Raw genomic sequence first — 22,155 nt, forward strand, 5'->3', positions numbered from 1 at the left:
TTCTGGGAAGGCCGTCCACAAGGTTTAGGAGTGTGTCTATGGGAATGTTTGACCGTTCTTCCAGAAGAGCATTTGTGAGGTCAGGCACTGATGTTGGACAAGGAGGCCTGGCCTACAGTCTCCACTCTAATTCATCCCAAAGGTGTTCTATCGGGTTAAGTTCAGGACAGGCCAGTCACGTTCCTCCACCCCAAACTCGCTCATCCATGTCTTTATGAACCTTGCTTTATCCACTGGTCCAAATCATTTGGTGGAGGGGTGGATTACGGTGTAGGGTTGTTTTTCAGGGATTGGGTCTTGGCTCCCTTAGTTCCAGTGAAGGGAACTCTAAAGGCATCAGACAATTTCTTGCTCCCAACTTTGTGGGAACAGTTTGGGGACGGCCCCTTCCTGTTCCAACATGACTGCACACCAGTGCACAAAGCAAGGTCCATAAAGACATGGATGAGCGAGTTTGAGGTGGAGGAACTTGACTGGACTGCACAGAGTCCTGACCTCAACCTGACAGAACACCTTTGGGATGAATTAGAGCGGAGACTGCGAGCCAGGCCTTCTCACCCAACATCAGCGCCTGATCTTACAAATGCGCTTCTTGAAGAATGATCAAACATTCCCATCGACACACTCCTAAACCTTGCAGACGGCCTTCCCAGAGGAGTTGAAGCTGTTATAGCCAAGAAGGCCTGGCTCACAGTCTCTGCTCTAATTGATTCCAAAGGTGTTCTATCGGGTTGAGGTCAGGACTTTGTGCAGACCACTTAAGTTCCTCCAGCCCAAACTCGCTCGTCTATGACTTTATGGACCTTGCTTTATTGGTGATGGTAAAACATTCCCCATAGACACATCTCCTAAACCTTGTGGACGGCCTTCCCAGAAGAGTTGAAGCTGTTACAGATGAGAAGGCCTGGCTTGCAGTCTCCATTCTAATTCATCCCAAAGGTGTTCTATCGGGTTGAGGTCAGGACTCTGTGCCGATCAGTCAAGTTCCTCCACCCCAAACTCACTCACCTATGACTTTATGGACCTTGCTTTATTGGTGATGGTCAAACATTCCCATAGCCACACTCCTAAACCTTGTGGACGGCCTTCCCAGAAGAGTTGAAGCTGTTATAGCTGCAAAGGGTGGGCCAACTCAATATTGAACCCTACAAAGGCTGGGAGGCCATTAAAGTCCATGTGCGTGTAAAGGCAGGTGTCCCAATACTTTTGGGAATATAGTGTATGTTCAGGCATCATCCAAGGTCACCAACTACTCCTAGACAGCACTGTGGTATAGGCCAGAGCTACTTTATATAAATTATCAATAATAATAGTGTGTAACTGTGGGGGAGGGGACATAGAGTGTAAGCTCTTTTGGTACAGAGACTGATGTGACTGGCTCAGTGTTCTCTGTACAGCACCGCAGTATATATAAGAGCTATAATAATAATAATAATAGTGTGTAACTGTGGGGGGACATTAGAGTGTAAGCTCCTCTGGCTTAGGATGGGGGGCAAGCAGAAGCAGCACACATCTACTTACCCCTGATACATACACAATATACACATACAGTGTACATACAGCAAGGTAATTTCTCTGCCTCCACAGGGAGGAATCCATTGTTCTCAGGCTGTAGAATCTCATTAGTAAATTTCAATTTTCTCCCCATTACACCCACCAACAATTTTCAATGGCTGGCTGCGGACAGCGCAGGACCCTCTCGATGAATCAGCACGTCGTCTATATAATGTATCACAATTTCTAATCTCCGGAGGAACTGGCGGTGCTTTATCAAATATTGGTTAAGTAATGTGCAGCCATGTATGAAAGATAAACAATTCCCTTCCCTCCGCCTAATGTGCCGAGCATGGAGAAATCTTTATTACATTAAATCAATGGAACATTTATATTAATTGTTCACCAATCTGTATATTATGTATTACTTTACAGAACACTGAGCCATTCCCATCACAGGCCTCACCAGAGGAGCTTACACTCTAATGACCCTCTACAGTCACACGTTATTATTATTATTATACATTTTTATAGCTCTGACATATACCACAGTGCTGTATCAGTCTCTGCACCAGACGAGCTTCTCCACCAGGTGGTGCCGTTATGCTGGATGCTGTTGGCTCATTCTGCTTTGGTCTCAGCAGGGAGAAGCAGCAAGCCTGGGGCCTCCCCTGCAGGCTTTTCTCCAGCCAGCATGGACTGTGCGGGGGAAGACAAAGGTGGAGGCTCTCCAGAGGCACTGAGGCCTACACCATGTGCTCATGCTACAATGGATCCTGGGCTTGTCCCTATGCAAGGGGAGTCCTTACCAGCCTTTCAGGACAGAGTGGTGAATAGACGTCGCTGTATTACTAAGGAGGAACAGAAGCTTGCTGTGCTGAAAGCAGGTTTCAAGAAAAAGCAATCCCTGCATAGTAAGTCTTGAAGCAGTATGACTGTGCTGGGGAAGACAAAGGTGGAGGCTCTCCAGAGGCACTGAGGCCTACACCATGTGCTCATGCTGCAATGGATCCTGGGCTTGTCCCTATGCAAGGGGAGTTCTTACCAGCCTTTCAGGACAGAGTGCTGAATAGACTTCGCCGTATTACTAAGGAAGAACAGAAGCTTGCTGTGCGGAAAGCAGGTTTCAATAAAAAGAAATCCCTGCATAGTAAGTCTGGAAGCAGTATTGAAAAAAAAAAGCATTGAAAAAGCAAGAAAAGTTGGTCGCCTCTCTGAAGCAAAACAGCAGTATGTTCAAGGAGAAGTATGAGAATAAGGAGAGATTCCAACAGATGAAGGAAAATGCCTGTGCGAGAACCAGCCAGAGGGTGGATGCCAGCGCAAGGGCGACAGTATGGATCGGGGGTAAGAAAGTGGCTTCACATGGTGGCCCCAGTACTACCCCTGTCTCAGGATCTGTCGTGTCTGAGTCAGTATCTGCCCCCTTCCCTCCCCAGCAGCCTGGGTCATCTCAGGAGGAGGTGAGGTAAATGGCAGATTGCTGCATAACAGAAATGGAATTTCTCTTGAGTGGCACCGACTCATCAGATGAAGATCTTGGTAAAGGAATGCTTGCTGAGAATCTCTCTCAGTGTGTGGAGGACTTCCCTGTGATTGCTGCTACAAAGAAAGAGATTGTACCTGCCAACAGATCCTTGCAATCGTCAGGGAATGCAAGAGGAGATGACGTGTATCCAGACAGAGAAGTTTCAGCTGATAGCAAGAAGGAGTCCCACATGGACACTAATGCACACGATCAGACTATCCGGCGGACTTAGTCTGGCGCACAAACCGCCGGAAAGTCCACCGGACTTTCTGAAGGAGCGGACCTGCCCACACACGACCGGACTATGGCGGGAGTCCGCCGTACTTTTGAAATGAATAGACTTGCCCACACACGGAGGAAAGTCCGTTCATTTTGAACGTGGCTCCAGGTACACGGGACTAGCGAAGGAAGCCAATGTCGCTGCCTTCGGCGGTGAGATTGACTCGTTGCTGGCCCTGTCACCTGGTATGGACTTAAAGGGGAAGCCCTACTCTGAAAAAAAGGCGTGGGGGTCCCCCCCAAGGTCCATATAAGACCCTTATCCGAGCACGCAGCCCGGCCGGTCAGGAAAAGGGGTGGGGACGAGCGAGCGCCCCCCCCCCTCCGTACCAGGCCGCGTGCCCTCAACATGGGGGGTGCTTTGCGGAAAGGGGGGCCGTGCGGCCCCCCACCCCAAAGCACCTTGTCCCCATGTTGATGAGGACAAGGGCCTCTTCCCAACAACCCTGGCCGTTGGTTGTCGGGGTCTGCGGGCGGGGGGCTTATCGGAACCTGGGAGCCCCCTTTAATAAGGGGGCCCCCAGATACCGGCCCCCCACCCTATGTGAATGAGTATGGGGTACAATGTACCCCTACCCATTCACCTGGTGAAAAAAAAAACACAACACAAGGGTTTAAAATAATTTATTGCACAGCTCCTGTGGTCTTCCGTCTTGGGGGATCTTCTCGTCGGACTCCTCCGCTATCTTCTGCTCTTTTACTAGCTCTTTCACTAGCAGAGAAGCCCGGCTTTCTTCTTCTTCGTCGCCGCCACCATCCGGGGGTCTTCTTCCGACTTCGGGGGTCTTGTCCCCCTCTTCAGGGGTCTTGTCCCCCTCTTCGGTTCTTCTTGCCGGGCCTCTGCTCCTTCTTCCAGCTCTTTTACTGGCGGTGGCCTGGTCTTCTGTCGCCGCTGTCTTCTTTTCTTCTCTTCTTCTGTTCTTCTCTTCTTCTTCCTTGAGATGTTGACTCCACGCTGTCTCTAACTGTAATGACATGGACGTGTTGTGCGGCGACTTATATAGGGGCAATGGGCATGGTCACCGGGTGATGTACCCGCCCATTATGATGTAACAGCCCCAGAGGATGCTGTAGAGCAGGAGTGCCATATGAACGCTGAAACAGCTGGTGTTTTTTCTAAACAGAAGACTTTACTTGATGACGGGACTGCTGGTAACTGTGGTACTTCTGGGAGTATGCTGAGTGGGACTGTTGTGCTGAAGGGGAGTAGGGAAGATCAAGTGGTGGGTAATTTACCAAACCAGATTTCAGAGGTTCCTATGCTGCCAGTTAATGTGTCATCCGTCCCAGTTTGGTACTGTGCTAAGGCTTTGCCGCGACAAAGTCATGCTGCTGGTGAAAGGGAGCACAGTTGTGGGACTTTCACTTAACGCACCATCTTCCATTAAATGCAGGAATGTGGTACAGCTCAGGTGGGAAGGAGGAGGTATACCACCTATCAGGGGGGTGGTTGTGGATAGGATCCTAGCCATGGGATTTAAGGCGGAGGATATTTATGCTCTTATCAATTTGGCTGGTTCCTATGAATATGATTTGTCATTCATGCATCCAGAATTGCTGGATCTGTTTTGGGAGCGGTATGTATATAAGAGCCAGCTGGGCTAGAAGGGGCTTGTCCCCAAGGTAATCTCACGGCAGTCCTTGATAAAGAATGTTAATATCCTGACAAGGAATGAGTCTATACCAGGGATGGCGAACCTTGGCACCCCAGATGTTTTGGAACTACATTTCCCATGATGCTCATGCACTCTGCAGTGTAGTGGAGCATCATGGGAAATGTAGTTCCAAAACATCTGGGGTGCCAAGGTTCGCCATCACTGGTCTATACTGTCTGAGGATTTATGGGTCTGGTTGAGGTTTGGTGAAACTTGGTGACCCTTCAAAAAGATTGTAGATGATAGAGGAATCTGGACGGGTGGGTGGTCGGTGTCAATGAGGTTGAGTGTGTGTGGGAATGTGGTCCAGCATTTGCCCTCCTCTGCCTTTATTGGTAGAGATAGGGTTACTGTCTTCTACCCTGGTCAACCTAAGCTGTGCCATAAATGTAGAGTCAAGTGACATTTCTAAATGTCCAGAACAGAAGTGCTCTTTGTGTCAGGAACTGGGGCATCTGGCAAGGGACTGTAACATCATTAAATGTAACCTGTGTGATAAGGTTGGTCACCTTTATAGCCGGTGCCCTGAGGCTTTGCACAATAAGCCTGAGCTAGTGGAGGAATTCTTCCATCCGGATAGAGAAGAGTCTGAGTTGGCAGAGGTTCTACCAGGGGATCCTAGTGTCTCTGTCCCATCAGAATCTGTGTCTGTGAGGCCCTCTGTGGTGTCAGTGTCCCACCAGTCTGTGGTTCCCCAGTCAGTGTCAGAAAGTGTGGTTGTCAAGTCTGTGTCTGCACCTATTGTTTCTCCTAGTGTAGTGAAGGCAGTGGAGGGTGCTGGACCAGCGTGTATGGTGGTGCCAACCCCTCCTCCTCGGCATGGCAGAAGTGTGGCTGGAGGTCAGCGGACACGGAGGGGTGAAGTGGATGATGGATTGGATGATGGTGGGGGAGGGGGGAGGTGGGAAGGGAATGAGAGTGGCTGGTGCAGAATGCAAGGTGAATGATGTGGAAGTCGAGGTGGACGTTGGGGTGAATGATGAGGGAGAGGGGTTAATGGGGGGGGGGGGGGTTGGAATAGGTGTGGGTGGAGGTATCAAATAATTTTGAGTTCTATGGAGGAAGAATCGCAGAGAATATTAAAACGTGTAGGGTCTTTTTTTTTTTTTGTCCCCCCACAGTCACACACTATTATTGTTATACATTTATATAGCTCTGCCATATACAGTAGCGCTGTACAGAGAATATCTGGCAGGGGGCTGCAATAAGCGCCGTCGAAATGAGAGAGGAAAGTTATCTTGCACACAAATGCATGGATGTGGGAGAGGTGGTTGGGGGGGGGGGTAATTTCAGTATGCTGTCCGCGCATCTCATTAGGAGCTTGCCGATAATACAGCGCGACGCAACGAGTGCTTCTTTTCATGGGATAATTAGATCTGTGGCCCGTCGTCCCCATTTACACGGCACCCAGTGGCGTTGCTTATCAAATTTCCTCCTCTTACTGTATTAGACGCGGAATATAGTAAGATTTGGAGGAATTAAGTGAGATTTAATACACGCGCTCTGATTTAATAAAATACGGCGTGAAAGCGCGACGCCGCTACAAAAATTAAAATGTGACCTGATTCAATTTAATCGAACATCTACAGCAGCAGTGCCCTCCCAACCCCCCCACCCCCCTCATTCCACTGCTGCAAAGCTGTCCATTGCTTAACCTATCAAAGCTTCATAAGCCTAAAGGAAAGGATTTCACGCATTTTCATTTTACATCTGAGCTCCGGGCAAGCTGTGAAATATGCAACAGAAAACATAACCGCCTAAAATGCCTTTCTAGAGCAGTTTTTTTTAATTCTGTTCGGCCAGTCCTATGATCCCGACATTTCTGCCAGACAGCGCAGCCAGATCCCGCATCTCCTCTGCAGCAGCGCAGCCAGATCCTGCATCTCCTCTGCAGCAGCGCAGCTTTGTGAGGTACACGCCCCCCTGACCTGCTGATTGGACAAGGAAGGCATAGAAGCGCACAGGTGAGTCATCGCTCTGATCTCTTCTACCAGCAAAATCCCTGTTGGCACAGGTGTATGTAGCCATGGCCCCGGGCCCCTAGAGGCCTAATGGTGACCTGCAGAGTCAGGGAGAGCGGACATCCATCTTCATAGTGTGGGTTACTAGTCATAGTAGGTGTGGTGTAGATAGAGTAAATTGGGCACCAGACACTGAGAATGCAAAAGGAGATTTTTTTGTCTTTTAATAGAACTGGGGAGAGAGGGTTAGGGCCTGAACAACCTTCAGCAGATGCAAAATACTTGGCCGACTTCGAGACAAAAATATGAATAGAAGAACATCTATACAGTTGAAAGGCCTTTAATCTGGACTCCAGCAAACTGTATCTGTAGACCGCTGTCTCCTATAGCAAATTAACTTGCAGCTTCAACTTCAATGCAGATCACAACTCACAGTATCCCATTGTAGATCCTCTCACTGAGCTCCCGGTCTCTCACTAGACTCTTCAGATCCCAGCCGCCTTTGGATCCCTTGAGCTCCTTCACAACCAACCTGCTGTGACTTCCAAGTGTCACCCACACCGTCCCGCTGGGTCCCTGACTTGGCTCTTCAGCTAACCTGCTTAATAGGGATGGGTTGAACACCCCTCCCCCCCCCCCCCCCAGTTCGGTTCGCACCAGAACATACCGAATAGGCAAAAAATTTGGCAGAACACATGAACACCGTTAACGTCTACAGGACACGAACATGAAAACTTGAAAGTGTTCATTTTAAAGGCTTATATGCAAGTTATTGTCATAAAAAGTGTTTGGGGACCCCGGGTCCTAACCCAGGGGACATGTATTAATACATTTTTTTTTTTTTAAAACACGAACAAAAACACGAGTGAAACAATAAAAATGAAATATTCCTTTAAATATCGTGCCTGGGGGGTGTCTATCGTATGCCTGTAAAGTGGCGCATTTTCCCGTGTTTAGAACAGTACCGTAGCAAAATGACATTTCTAAAGGAAAAATTGTCATTTAAAACTGATCGTGGCTGTAATGAATTGTCGGATCTTGGCAACATAGATAAAACTCATTGAAAAAAGAGCATGGGATCCCCCCTAAGTCCATTACCAGGACCTTTGGGTCTGGTATGAATATTAAGGTGAACCCTGAACCAAAATTTTTAAAGAAATTGCGTTGGGGTCCCCCTAAAATCCACACCAGGCCCTTCGGGTCTGATATGGAAATTAACCACTTCAATACCGGGGGGCACTTAAACACCTTCCTGCCCAGACCAATTTTGAGCTTTCAGCGCTGTCGCACTTTGAATGACAATTGCGCGGTCATGCTACACTGTACCCAAATTTAATTTTTATAATTTTTTTCCCCACAAATAGAGCTTTCTTTTGGTGGTATTTGATCACCTCTTTGGTTTTTATTTTTTGCTAAACAAATAAAAAAATACCGAAAATTTTGAAAAAAAATATGTTTTTTTTTGTTTCAGTTTCAAAACTTTGTAAATAAGTACGTTTTCTCCTTCACTGATGGGCACTGATGGGGGTTACACTGATGGGCAATGATAAGGCGGCACTGATGGGCACCGATGAGGTGGCACCAATGAAGTGGCACTGATGAGGTGGCATTGATGGACACTGATATGTGGCACTGATAGGCGGCACTGATGGGCACTGATAGGCGGCACTTATGGGTGGCACTGATGGGCGACACGGATGGGCACTGATAGGTGGCACAAATTGGCACTGATAGCTGGCACGGATTGGCATGAATGGGCGGCATGGATGGGTATGGATAGGCGGTACAGGTGGGCATGGATGGGCGGCATAGATGGGCATGGATGGGTGGCACAGATGGGCATGGATGGGCAATGATAGGTGGCACAGATGGGCACTGATAGGTGGCACAGATGGGAACTGATAGGCAGCATTGTATTATATTATACTGTACTAATGGATGCCAATCAGTGCCAAACAATAATGCATGCCAATCAGTGATGCCCATTGTGGGCACTGATTGGCATCCATTATGGGCACTGATTGGCATCCATTGTGGCACTGACTGGAATCCCTGGTGGTCTAGGGTGGCATACCTGGTGCTGGGCATCCCTGGTGGTCTGGTGGCGTCCCTGGCAGTCCAGTGTGGGCATTCTCGGGGGGGTCTGCGCTGATAATCGATCAGCACAGACCCCCCCCCCCTGTCAGAGGAGCAGCCGATCGGCTCTCTTCTACTCGCGTCTGACAGACGCGAGTGAGGAAAAGCCGATCACCGGGTCTTCCTATTTACACTGTGATCAGCCGTGATTGGACACGGCTGATCACGTGGTAAAGAGTCCCCGTCGGAGACTCTTTACCGAGATCATAGTTGCGGGGTGTCAGACTGACACTCCGCAACAACGGTTAAGGGGAACACTGGACCAAATTTTTTTTTAAATGGTGTAGGGGTCCCCCTCAAAATTCATACCAGACCCTTATCCCAGCATGTAACCTGGCAGGCCACAGGAAAAGAGGGGGGACAAGAAAGCACCCCCCTCCTGAACTGTATCAGGCCACATGCCCTCAACATGGGGAGGGTGCTTTGGGGTAGCCCCTTTAGATGAGCACCCATTAACGCACCTACTGAATTAAGATGCCTTAATGACACATTTGTGTTTACATTGACATCACTGGAAGCATTTTGGAGGGGCAGCAAAGCCTGGCAAATGACACATGTTGGGCTCTGCAGCACACGTAGTTTTGTGGCGTCCTTGGAGCTTTGATAACACTCATAAAATCCCTGTTTTTTAAGCTAGTGTAAACGTAGGCTCTGTGACGAAACCATCCGCTTGGGTGCTTCCTTTAAGATATATCTCCCTCCAGTCTGAACCCAGGAAACGGGTGTTATAGCTGAATATTGCACCCAAGATACTAGACGACACTAGCTTAGGTGCAAACTGGAACTGACTTTATTGTACATTCACACAGAATATATAGCCCACAGGATCAGGTGAGCCTAATCACATTATCATATACTGTAAACATAGCTAAGGAACAGGCAACATAAACATAATGCTAATCCACGTCTATCAACTAATAGCTAACAGCGATCTAATTAACATAAACTAATTAATAAACGGTCACTTAAACAATCCTGGGTGACTCAGTGCACACCCAGACCGTTCGGCGCCAGTCTACAGCCCTGAATACACAAAGTATATTACACAATATCATAAACATAAATAAACACATAACATCCCACAATGGTTCTATAACAAGGTAAAGTGGACACAATATTAATCACATCTCCAAGAGATGAGCAGACAGACAGAAACAATACCCTGGCGGTCATTTCTTTTATGGATTGTGTTTTTAATTTTTTTTTTAACTTTTTTTTATAATAAAGATATTCAATTTTTAACTCTGTATCGCCTACAAAGTCCATGATATGTTTTTCCAAATTAGCATTTAAAAAGACAGAAAGAATAGGTGACTCAATTAACAATGAGAATTCACACCTAGGAGGCGCACAAAGGGAGACATATATACTATATTAGCCATTTATTTGCCTCTCGCCTCACAGGAAGACCCCTACAGGTCTAATCAAGCTCCTAAAGTGGGCAGACGCTAGATCGGTGATACTCAACTAGGGTTCCTCCAGAGGTTGCTAGGGGTTCCTTCAGCATTGGGCCATTTCTGCCTCTCAGATAAGTTTCCACTGACACCTGATCTTTTTAACAATCTGTAAGGAGGTAATTCTTCCCAATGACCACAAGTGTAAGGACCTTTCTTCCCACTGACCATCACACTAATGTATTATGAGTTGTAGATTTCTAATTGTCAGCAGGGGTTCCCCGAGACCGGAGAACTATTTCAAGGGTTCATCTGTGTTGAAAAGGTTGAGAATGGCTGCGCTAGATCCTCAGCGATTGATACTTTCCCACGGGTATCCACAACTATCCCAGACCACGGAGGGTTTCAGGCTCATCCAATGTGGTATTACCATGTAATAAAGAAGGGGGTCTCCATAGTGTAGTATTCAGATACACTTTAATAAAAAAAAAAACCAAGTAGTAACTTACAGTTTAGCAAGATTAATACAGCTTAAAACAGGAAGTTCCGGTCTCGGCCGCGACCAGCAGTGACGACACCCAGCTCCTCCTTGACGCGTTGCGTCACTGAACACGTGACTTCACCAAAGGGTAGTCATTACTCATCATTATCATGATTACCCTTTTATGAAGTCACGTGTTCAGTGACGCAACACGTCAGGGAGGAGCCGGGTGTTATCATTTCCGGTCACGGCCGAGACCGGAAGTTCCTGTTTTAAGCTGTATTGATCTTGCTAAACTGTAAGTTACTACACGTTTTTTTATTAAAGTGTATCTGAATACTACACTATGGAGCCCCCCCCCCCTTCTTTATTACATGGTAATACCACATTGGATGAGCCTGAAACCCTCCGTGGTCTGGGATTGTTGTGGATACCTGTGGGAACGTATTGATCGCTGAGGATCTAGACACACATTTACACATTTTAGGAGCTTGATTAGACCTGTAGGGGTCTTCCTGTGAGGTGAGAGGCTGGGGCAAATGAGTGGCGCACATCGGATGGTGAAATATATTGGATGAAGTGGAAATTCTGTCAACTTTTTTGCACATATGTACTTTCTTCTTCATATGAACTGGCACTAGGAGTTTTTTGTCATTGGATTTTTAACTTTAATAGTTTTTTATTTTCATTGCGTTTTATATGAACTGTCATTGGGAAGGTTCCTGCTATATGCCACTTTGAAGCGCCTTACAAGCATTTTTTTTTCAATATTTGAACTTTTTTTCAATATTTTTACAATATTTGTATTATTGTTATGCTTATTGAATTATTTTATTCATTGTTAGTCTAGCACGGCCACTTTAGTGCTATTTACTATAGGATTGTTTTGCACATTTATATAGTTGGTATTTACATTTATTATTGAGCTGAGTTAGCGCCACACCCTTTTCCTTTTTTCATATTTATTTGTGTGTGAACACTTTACCTGTTTGGCAGCTACTCCATCATTCTTTAGTGTAGTTTAGGTTTGCACATTAGTTATTTCCTTTTTCTTTACACTATATTGCTAAACAAATTGGGACACCAACAATATTGAGTTGGCCTGCCCTTTGCAGCTATAACAGCTTCAACTCTTCTGGGAAGGCCGTCCACAAGGCTTAGGAGCGTGTCTATGGGAATGTTTGACCATCACCAATAAAGCAAGGTCCATAAAGTCATAGGTTAGTGAGTTTGGGGTGGAGGAACGTAACTGGACTTTAATGGCATCCCAGTCTTTGTCCGTAGGGTTCAATATTGAGTTGGCCCGCCCTTTGCAGCTATAACAGCTTCAACTCTTCTGGGAAGGCCGTCCACAAGGCTTAGGAGCGTGTCTATGGGAATGTTTGACCATCACCAATAAAGCAAGGTCCATAAAGTCATAGGTTAGTGAGTTTGGGGTGGAGGAACGTAACTGGACTTTAATGGCATCCCAGTCTTTGTCCGTAGGGTTCAATATTGAGTTGGCCCGCCCTTTGCAGCTATAACAGCTTCAACTCTTCTGGGAAGGCCGTCCACAAGGCTTAGGAGCGTGTCTATGGGAATGTTTGACCATCACCAATAAAGCAAGGTCCATAAAGTCATAGGTTAGTGAGTTTGGGGTGGACGAACGTAACTGGACTTTAATGGCATCCCAGTCTTTGTCCGTAGGGTTCAATATTGAGTTGGCCCGCCCTTTGCAGCTATAACAGCTTCAACTCTTCTGGGAAGGCCGTCCACAAGGCTTAGGAGCGTGTCTATGGGAATGTTTGACCATCACCAATAAAGCAAGGTCCATAAAGTCATAGGTGAGTGAGTTTGGGGTGGAGGAACTTGACTGGACTTTAATGGCATCCCAGTCTTAGTCCAGAGGGTTCAATATTGAGTTGGCCCGTCCTTTGCAGCTATAACAGCTTCAACTCTTCTGGGGAGGCTGTCCACAAGGCTTAGGAGTGTGTCTATGGGACTGTTTGACCATCACCAATAAAGCAAGGTCCATAAAGTCATAGGTGACTGAGTTTGGGGTGGAGGAACTTGACTGGACTTTAATGGCATCCCAGTCTTAGTCCGTAGGGTTCAATATTGAGTTGGCCCACCCTGTGCAGCTATAACAGCTTCAACTCTTCTGGGAAGGCCGTCCAAAAGGTTTAGGAGTGTGTCTATGGGACTGTTTGACCATCACCAATAAAGCAAGGTCCATAAAGTCATAGATGAGTGAGTTTGGGGTGGAGGAACTTGACTTATCGGCACAGGGTCCTGACCTCAACCCGATAAAACACCCTTGGGATGAATTAGAGTGGAGACTGCAAGCCAGGACTTCTCATCTGTAACAGCTTCAACTCTTCTGGGAAGGCCGTCCACAAGGTTTAGGAGTGTGACTATGGGAATGTTTGACCATCACCAATAAAGCAAGGTCCATAAAGTCATAGGTGAGTGAGTTTGGGGTGGAGAAACTTGACTGATCGGCACAGAGTCCTGACCTTAACCCGATAGAACACCTTTGGGATGAATTAGAGCGGAGACTGCAAGCCAGGACTTCTCATCTATAACAGCTTCAACTCTTCTGGGAAGGCCGTCCACAAGGTTTAGGAGTGTGTCTATGGGAATGTTTGACCGTTCTTTCGGCAGCACATTTGTGAGGTCAGGCACTGGTGTTGGATGAGAAGGCCTGGCTCGCAGTCTCCACTCAAATTCATCCCAAAGATGTTCTATTAGGTTGAGGTCATCCATGTCTTTATGGACCTTGCTTTGTGCACTGGTGCGCAGTCATGTTGGAACAGGAATGGGCCGTCCCCAAACTGTTCCCACAACGTTGGGAGCATGAAATTGTCCAAAATGTCTATTTTTTTTACACAAAATTATTTTTTATTATATGTTTTTATCAGCATACAAAATCAAATTGAGAAGACAAAGAGTAGTAACATGGTTCCACAGTGAACATGGCATGTAGTTAAGTAGATAGGTACAAATGCAGAATCTGTTAAGACAAATAAACCATGTAAAGTAGAGGACAATAGGAATATTCAACAATATATAATGACTAGACCATTGCCCGGTGAGTCACGTGTGCTTTCACACCACCAGCCTTATTGCTAGGGGATTGGAACCTATTATATTTCCCTTTGTGAGCAAGTATTGGTTTGAAGGTCTATTTAGACTCACAATTATACTTGAGCACGTCGACTAATCCAAGTATAGCTGTTTCGGGAATCATAGTAATATCAACTACCAGCGTTTCCCTTCCTCCTTCCATTCAATTGCTATAATGCCTTATAGCTCCTGTCGGGAATAGGAGCACAACAGAGAGATGTCAAGGGGGGACAAGGGAGTGAAAAGTGGAAGAGAAAAAAAAAAGGGGGGGGGGAGGTGAAAGAAAGGAAAAGAAACTGAGGGGTGGGGGGAGTTTCAGGGTTTGGGCAAGAGGTGAGGGGCATAGAATTGAGTCTTTGAGAAAAGTTGCTTAGAGAAGAGCTACTGGGCAGAGAGGGGGTAGAGAGTTCCACCAGCTATCCTCTCCGTCTGGAATTAACATCGACTTAAATCAAAATGAAACAAGAGTTACCAGGTACATTAGGTATCTACCTGTCCTCCGAGAGTCAGTCCACGGTAACACCACTTCAACGCCAGCAATCAATCCTTACTCTGTATCAGTGCTTGATATTTCTTAACCACTTGCCGCCCGCCCTATAGCAGAATGACGGCGGCATAGTGGTTTCAAAATCCTGACCGGAAGTCATATGACGTGTGGATTTTGAGCCGCTGCGCGCCCCCGCAATTACGATCTTGGTAAAGAGTCTCCGACGGAGACTCTTTACCACGTGATCAGCCGTGTCCAATCACGGCTGATTAAAGTGTAAATAGGAAGAGCCGGTGATCAGCTTTTCCTCACTCGTGTCTGTCAGACGCAAGTGGAGGAGAGACGATCGGCTGCTCCTCTGACAGGGGGGGTCTGTGCTGGTCGATTATCAGCGCAGCACCCCCTGAGAATGCCCACACTGGACTGCCAGGGATGCCACCAGACCACCAGGGATGCCCAGCACCAGGTATGCCACCCTAGACCACCAGGGATGCCAGTCAGTGCCCACAATGGATGCCAATCAGTGCCCACAATGGATGCCAATCAGTGCCCACAATGGGCATCACTGATTGGCATGCATTATTGTTTGGCACTGACTGGCATCCATCAGTACAATATAATACAATACAATGCCGCCTATCAGTGCCCATCCATGCTGCCTATCAGTGCCCATCCATGTCACCTATCAATGCCCATCCGTGTCACCTATCATTGCCCATCCATGCCGCCTATCAGTGCCCATCCATGCTCATCCGTGCCGCCTATCCATGCCCATCTGTGCCGCCTATCCATGCCCATCCATGCCACCTATCCATGCCAATCTGTGCCAGCTATCAGTGCCAATTTGTGCCACCTATCAGTGCCCATCCGTGTCACCCATCAGTGCCACCTATCAGTGCCGCCTATCAGTGCCCAACAATGCCACCTCATCAGTGCCACTTCATTGGTGCCACCTCATTGGTGCCCATCAGTTCCGCCTTATCAGTGCCCGTCAGTGCAGTCCCATCAGTGCCCATCAGTGAAGGAGAAAATGTATTTATTTACAAAGTTTTGAAACTGAAACAAAAAAAAAACATTTTTTTTTCAAAATTTTTGGTCTTTTTTTATTTGTTTATCAAAAAATAAAAACCGTAGAGGTGATCAAATACCACCAAAAGAAAGCTCTATTTGTGGGAAAAAAATTATAAAAATGTCATTTGGGTACAGTGTAGCATGACCGCGCAATTGTCATTCAAAGTGCGACAGCGCTGAAAGCTCAAAATTGGTCTGGGCAGGAAGGTGTTTAAGTGCCCCCCGGTATTGAAGTGGTTAAAGGTGAGCCATGGCTCCCAGATCGCCGAAAAGCTAGATATTCTATCTTGAGAGGAATGAATCAGTTATAGAGTCATTATCTTTATGCGATTGAGACGATGTACCCAGTTTTTAATCGAGGGTGGGAGTTTAGACCTCCAATGTACCGGCACGCCCATCCTGGCAGCGTTAATCATATGCATGGCTGCCGACTTAAGATATGTCTTTTGTGAGATATTAGACAAATGAAGGAGGTATTGCGCTGGCGTAAATTCCAAGGGCATTGAAGAGATGGTAGTTGTCACTTCATGTACCTTGCTCCAGTATGGCTGGATCAGAGTGCAAGTCCACCAGACATGGAGAAAGGTACCTGTTTCCTTTTCACATCTCCATCATTGATCTGACAATGTTGGGAATACCCTATGGAGCAGCTCCGGGGTTTTATACCATACCATTTTCATTTTATATCCATTCTCCTGTACGTTTACGTTGAGATACCCCTTGTGGATAAGAAGGCGAATGCGATCCCAGTCCGTGTCTTCTAGCTCCCTGCCCAACGCAGATCCCCAGAATTCATGATCCGAGCGTAGTGTGGAGTAAGTCTCTCCAAACATGAAGGCATAGAGATGATTCTGGGGAACTGAGCTTGAGCATAGAGATTCAAACACCATGGGCATTCTTGTGAAACCTTCCCTTCTCCTTGGATTATCTAAAAAGTGTTTCAGTTGAGTGTAGGGCCAGAAGGGGAAGGACTTTGTGCTAGATATTGCTGCTAAATCTTGTTGTCGTACAAACTTACCCCTGTGGAAGAAGTGCATTGCAAGCATCTCTTCATATGGCCATTCTTGGCTCTTGGATTTGCATAGAGCGCTTTAATAAAGGTACGCATACAACTTCCTAGTCCAAGAGCATCTAGGACTGCATCCATGTAGTCCCAGGCCACCCTATCGAACGCCTTCTCCGCATCCATTGCTAGGAACTTCTTGCTGTGTAGAGGTCAGCCAGTGATGTAAATTTAGGGCTTTAATGGTATTGTCCCTAGCCTCCCTACCCCTGACAAAGAACACTTGATCTTTTCCTACCCAGGCGGGCACATTGTATGCTAAAAGGGTTGCTAGAATTTTTGAGAAGAGTTTAACATCGACATTCAGAAGCGATATTGGCCGATAACTTGTCACTTCAGCGGGGTCTTTACTATCTTTGGGAATCACTGTGATATAAGCCTCTAGCAAAGTGTCTGAGGTGTAGGGAGCAGTGGACAATGTATTAAAGGCTTTGAGGAAACACAGAGCCAAAATCTCTGCGTCGCACTTATAATATTGCGCGGTAAAGCCATCCAGTCCCGGGCTTTTGCCTGGTTTTGTGGTCTTCAGAGCAGCTTCCCACTCCTCCGAGGACAAGGGCACTTCCAGCTCAGCACGGTCGTCATCTGATAAGGCTTGTGGGTAGGGATGAGTACGCATGTTCGACTTGAATATCGGCCGTTCGTCTGTTCGGCGAATTCAGAACTTTGTGGACCGTTCGCACCAAATTCGTGTGGCGCGAACGGTCCACAATGCACTACGCCATCGCATTGCATTGCTGGCTCATGATTGGCCAAGCATGCACTGTGACCTTGCATGCTTGGCCAATCACAGTGCCGGCAGCGAGGAGAGCCATAATTGGCCACAGGCAGGATGCCTGTGGCCAATTATAGCTCAGGGGGTTTAGTACACACCCCACACTATATAAGGCTGCCAGCGAGGCGGCCTTGTGTAGTGTGTTCCGGCGTGCAGGGAAAGAGCTAGATAGGCAGGGACAGTGTGTTCTTTTCTCAGGCATCTTAAAGTTAAAGTGGTGTTGTGTGCCTCCAGCACAGTATACACCTGTATCTACCCTTTATTGCTGGTGTTCTCTAATACAGGCATCTGCAGAAGTTAAAGTGGGTGTTGTGTGCCTCCAGCACAGTATACACCTGAAGATACCCCTTATTGCTGGTGTTCTATAATAAAGGCATCTGCAGGAGTTAGTGGGTGTTGTGTGCCTCCAGCACAATATACACCTGTATCTACCCTTTATTGCTGGTGTTCTCTAATACAGGCATCTGTAGGAGTTAGTGGGTGTTGTGTGCCTCCAGCACAGCACAGTATACACCTGTATCTACCCTTTATTGCTGGTGTTCTCTAATACAGGCATCTGCAGGAGTTAAAGTGGGTGTTGTGTGCCTCCAGCACAGTATACACCTGAAGATACCCCTTATTGCTGGTGTTGTCTGTTGCATATCTTGCATATTAGCCTTTAAATTTAGCACTTTTGATTTTGAACGCTCAAGTCCCATAGACTTTAATAAGGTTCTAAATTTTGTAGAATTTTAGGTCCGTTCGAAGGTTCTGGTACAAATCGAACCGGGGGGTGTTCGGCTCATCCCTACTTTTGGGCTAAATTTGCACAGGAATACCCGCATCAAGCTAGAGCGCACCTCATCCCCCGCAGGGCTGCGTGTGGTTTCCTTTAGATTGTAAAGTTTGCTGTAAAAACTTAGAAATTGTTGTGCAATGTCCTCATATTTAGTGTGGACTTTCCACAGTTGATCAGTTACATGGTGCACTGTTGACGTGAGTGTGCGTTTTTGCATGCATCTAGCCAGTAGTTTCCCAGGTTTGTTACCTTGTCCATAAAATAATTTCTGTGATAAGATAGGTCTTTTTCGTGCCCTTCTATAAAGTTCTTCAACCAGCAATGATCGCGTGTCTGCTAGCTCCTGGGCTACTTGAATTGTCCTGGTGCGTTTATGCTGCATCTCTAACTTGGTGATTTTTTCTGTGAGATTTAGTATCAGCTTTTGGAGTTCCCTTTTTTTCCTTGTTGCTATGGCTAGAGTATGTCCCCCATATAACGCACTTATGTGCCTCCCATTGAACCATGGGAGTTACATCTGGCGTATTGTTGTTTTGAAAATAGTCTTGGAGGGCCTGTTTGATATGTACTGCATCTCCCGGGTCTGCCAAAATGGATGCATCCAGCCTCTACATTTTAGTGAACCCCTCTTTTTGTGGGACACGTAGAGTCTTTGTAATCGGGTGATGGTCTGAGAGCGCTATGTTCTCAATGGTAGCGTCCACAAGGTAGGATAGGTCACCCTAGTGTATGAAAATATAATCTAGTCTCGAGTAGCGATTGTGTGGTGCCGAGAAGAATGTGAAATCTTTCTCCCTGGGGTTGAGGGTGCGCCATGTATCATGTAGTGTAAGTGAAGCGAGGTGTAGTTTCACTTGGCGTAGCGCAGAGTAGGGAAATGATGAAGTGCCAGTGGAGGTGTCTAGGAGCGGGTCTAATGCCATATTAAAGTCCCCTCCCAGGTCTTTCTGAAATGTGGTCAGTTTCAAGAGAGTATTTTTCAAGAAAGGTACCCTACCTGAGTTAGGACAATATACATTGGCTAAAGTCACAGGTTTGTCTTTCCAAGTGCCTTTCAAAAAAATAAATCTACCCTCGGGGTCTACAAGTTGGTCAGTGAGGTGGAACATGACATTTGTAGGACTCAACCCAGTGTTATATTTCTATATTACCTCAAAACCCTCATAACCGGCCTACCCGCCCCCCTCCAAACCCCGTCCCTCTTAACAAATGACTGGACAGATTTGGAGTAAATGGCTATCAGGCCTAAACTTTATTAACAAAAATATAATCTTTAATAAATACCAACATTTAAATATGGTAAAACTTTCCCAGCCTTTCCAAGGGGTCATGGGTACATAGCATCACAACATAAATGGTCACTGCAAACAACTTCGACTGTAACCTCTTAACCTCCAGACCGCAACCCCTGTCTCGGAGGCTATAACCAACTGTAGCAGTGACCTACCTGTTTTAAACCCTTCCAGGTTAAACCCTCGTAACCTGGAAGTACATAAAACCACCCCCATCCCATGGATGGGTACAACAGGCCTTTTACCTGTACCTCACTTCCTCATCTAAAACCCCCAGAACCGCCCATTGAAACACACTGTCACCCGAGACCGAACCCCCGTACTAAAACCAGGGAGGGTGGGTGGGGATTGCTTCCTCCTCCGCTCTCCAACTGCTAGCATTTTCCCTGCTAGCACGTACTAGACGTTGTGGCTCCGCCCACCCCCTAACCATTAAAGCGGTCATACACCCCCCTTAAAACGGCGACTGTGCAGTCCAGCACATGTCATGCCGTCCCTATGCCTACCTCCCCCTTGTGGATGCTAGCTATGGGACTCACTTCAAAGATTTAGCCAATAGAATGGATACTCCCTTCATTTTGGAATCGGTGCATGTCACGTGGTAAACCTCCGGATAACGTCTATCTGTTAACCGAGGGATGGAGCCTGTCGTAAAATGGGTTTCTTGTAAGAAAATAATTTGTGCTCTATGTCGGTGTGCTTCCGCTAAAACACTGCTGCGTTGTTCCGGGACATTGAGGCCTTTACCATTTAGAGAGAACACTTTAAGAGATAGAGGAGCTGAAGATTGCACTGCAGAGGACATTATTAAGCAAGGTAAGATTATTCAAGTGTTGTCAGTTTCTGCAGACGGAGAGAGTGCGCCCTTCGAAGAAAAGGGGGGTCGAAACAGGAGGGGAATTGGGGAGGGAAAGAAAAAGAGAGAAAAGAAAAAAGCGGCAAAAGATGAAGAAAGAAAGAGAGAAAAAAAAGGGGGAGGGGCTAGAAGGCAGGCATGTACTGGCCATCGGGACTACAGGGAGTTTCCCGGTGGGCCGATGGCTCAGTGGGCCACTCTGATGTAAGGGGGCTGGTGATGGGACACTCCGATGTAAAGGGGCTGTTGATGGGACACTCTGATGTAAGGGCGTGCTGATGGGACACTCTGATGTAAGGGGGTGTGCTGATGGGACACTCTGATGTAAGGGGGTGCTGATGGGACACTCTGATGTAAGGGCGTGCTGATGGGACACTCTGATGTAAGGGGGCTGCTGATGGGACACTCTGATGTAAGGGGGGTGCTGATGGGACACTCTGATGTAAGGGGGCTGCTGATGGGACACTCTGATGTAAGGGGGCTGCTGATCGGACACTCTGATGTAAGGGGGGTGCTGATGGGACACTCTGATGTAAGGGGGCTGCTGATGGGACACTCTGATGTAAGGGGGCTGCTGATCGGACACTCTGATGTAAAGGCGTGCTGATGGGACACTCTGATGTAAGGGGGTGCTGATGGGACACTCTGATGTAAGGGGGCTGCTGATGGGACACTCTGATGTAAGGGGGTGCTGATGGGACACTCTGATGTAAGGGGGCTGCTGATGGGACACTCTGATGTAAGGGCGTGCTGATGGGAAACTCTGATGTAAGGGGGGTGCTGATGGGACACTCTGATGTAAGGGGCCTGCTGATGGGACATTCTGATGTAAGGGGGTGCTGATGGGACACTCTGATGTAAGGGGGCTGCTGATGGGACACTGTGATGTAAGGGCGTGCTGATGGGACACTGATGTAAGGGGGCTGCTGATGGGACACTGATGTAAGGGGGCTGCTGATGGGACACTCTGATGTAAGGGGGCTGCTGATGGGACACTCTGATGTAAGGGGGTGCTGATGGGACACTCTGATGTAAGGGGGTGCTGATGGGACACTCTGATGTAAGGGGGTGCTGATGGGACGCTCTGATGTAAGGGGGCTGGTGATGGGACACTCTGATGTAAGGGGGCTGCTGATGGGACACTGATGTAAAGGGGCTGCTGATGGGACACTCTGATGTAAGGGGGTGCTGATGGGGCACTCTGATGTAAGGGGGGTACTGATGGGATACTCTGATGTAAGGGGGCTGCTGATGGGACACTCTGTTGTAAGGGGGCTGGTGATGGAACACTGATGTAAGGGGCTGGTGATGGGACTCTCTGATGTAAGGGGGCTGGTGATGGGACACTCTGATGTAAGGGGGCTGGTGATGGGACACTCTGATGTAAGGGGGCTGGTGATGGGACACTCTGATGTAAGGGGGTGCTCATGGGACACTCTGACGTAAAGGGGTGCTGATGGGACACTCTGATGTAAGGGGGCTGGTGATGGGACACTCTGATGTAAGGGGGCCGGTCTGGATGAAGTCCAGGGCCAAATTTCTGTCCCAGTCCAGCCCTGCTAGAAGGTCAAAAGATTGGATATAACCTAAGAGAAAGAAGGATTTGGAAGCTGAAGTACACACAGTAGGTGGTTCCAGCCCTAACTGGAGACCCCTACTTTTATTTGGTGGATGCCCCTGTTGTGGGCAGAAAGTTAGGATTACCAGGAAATTGTAGGGAAAAAGGTATAGGAATAAACTATTCCGGGAAGTGTTTCAAAGAAGGAGCCTGCCTCTTTGAGGTGGGAAGGAGACCTAAAA

Source organism: Lithobates pipiens, unplaced genomic scaffold, assembly GCF_037356315.1.
Source record: "Lithobates pipiens isolate NorthernLeopardFrog02 unplaced genomic scaffold, aLitPip1_a1.2 Scaffold_23, whole genome shotgun sequence".
In the NCBI taxonomy this organism is placed as follows: domain Eukaryota; kingdom Metazoa; phylum Chordata; class Amphibia; order Anura; family Ranidae; genus Lithobates; species Lithobates pipiens.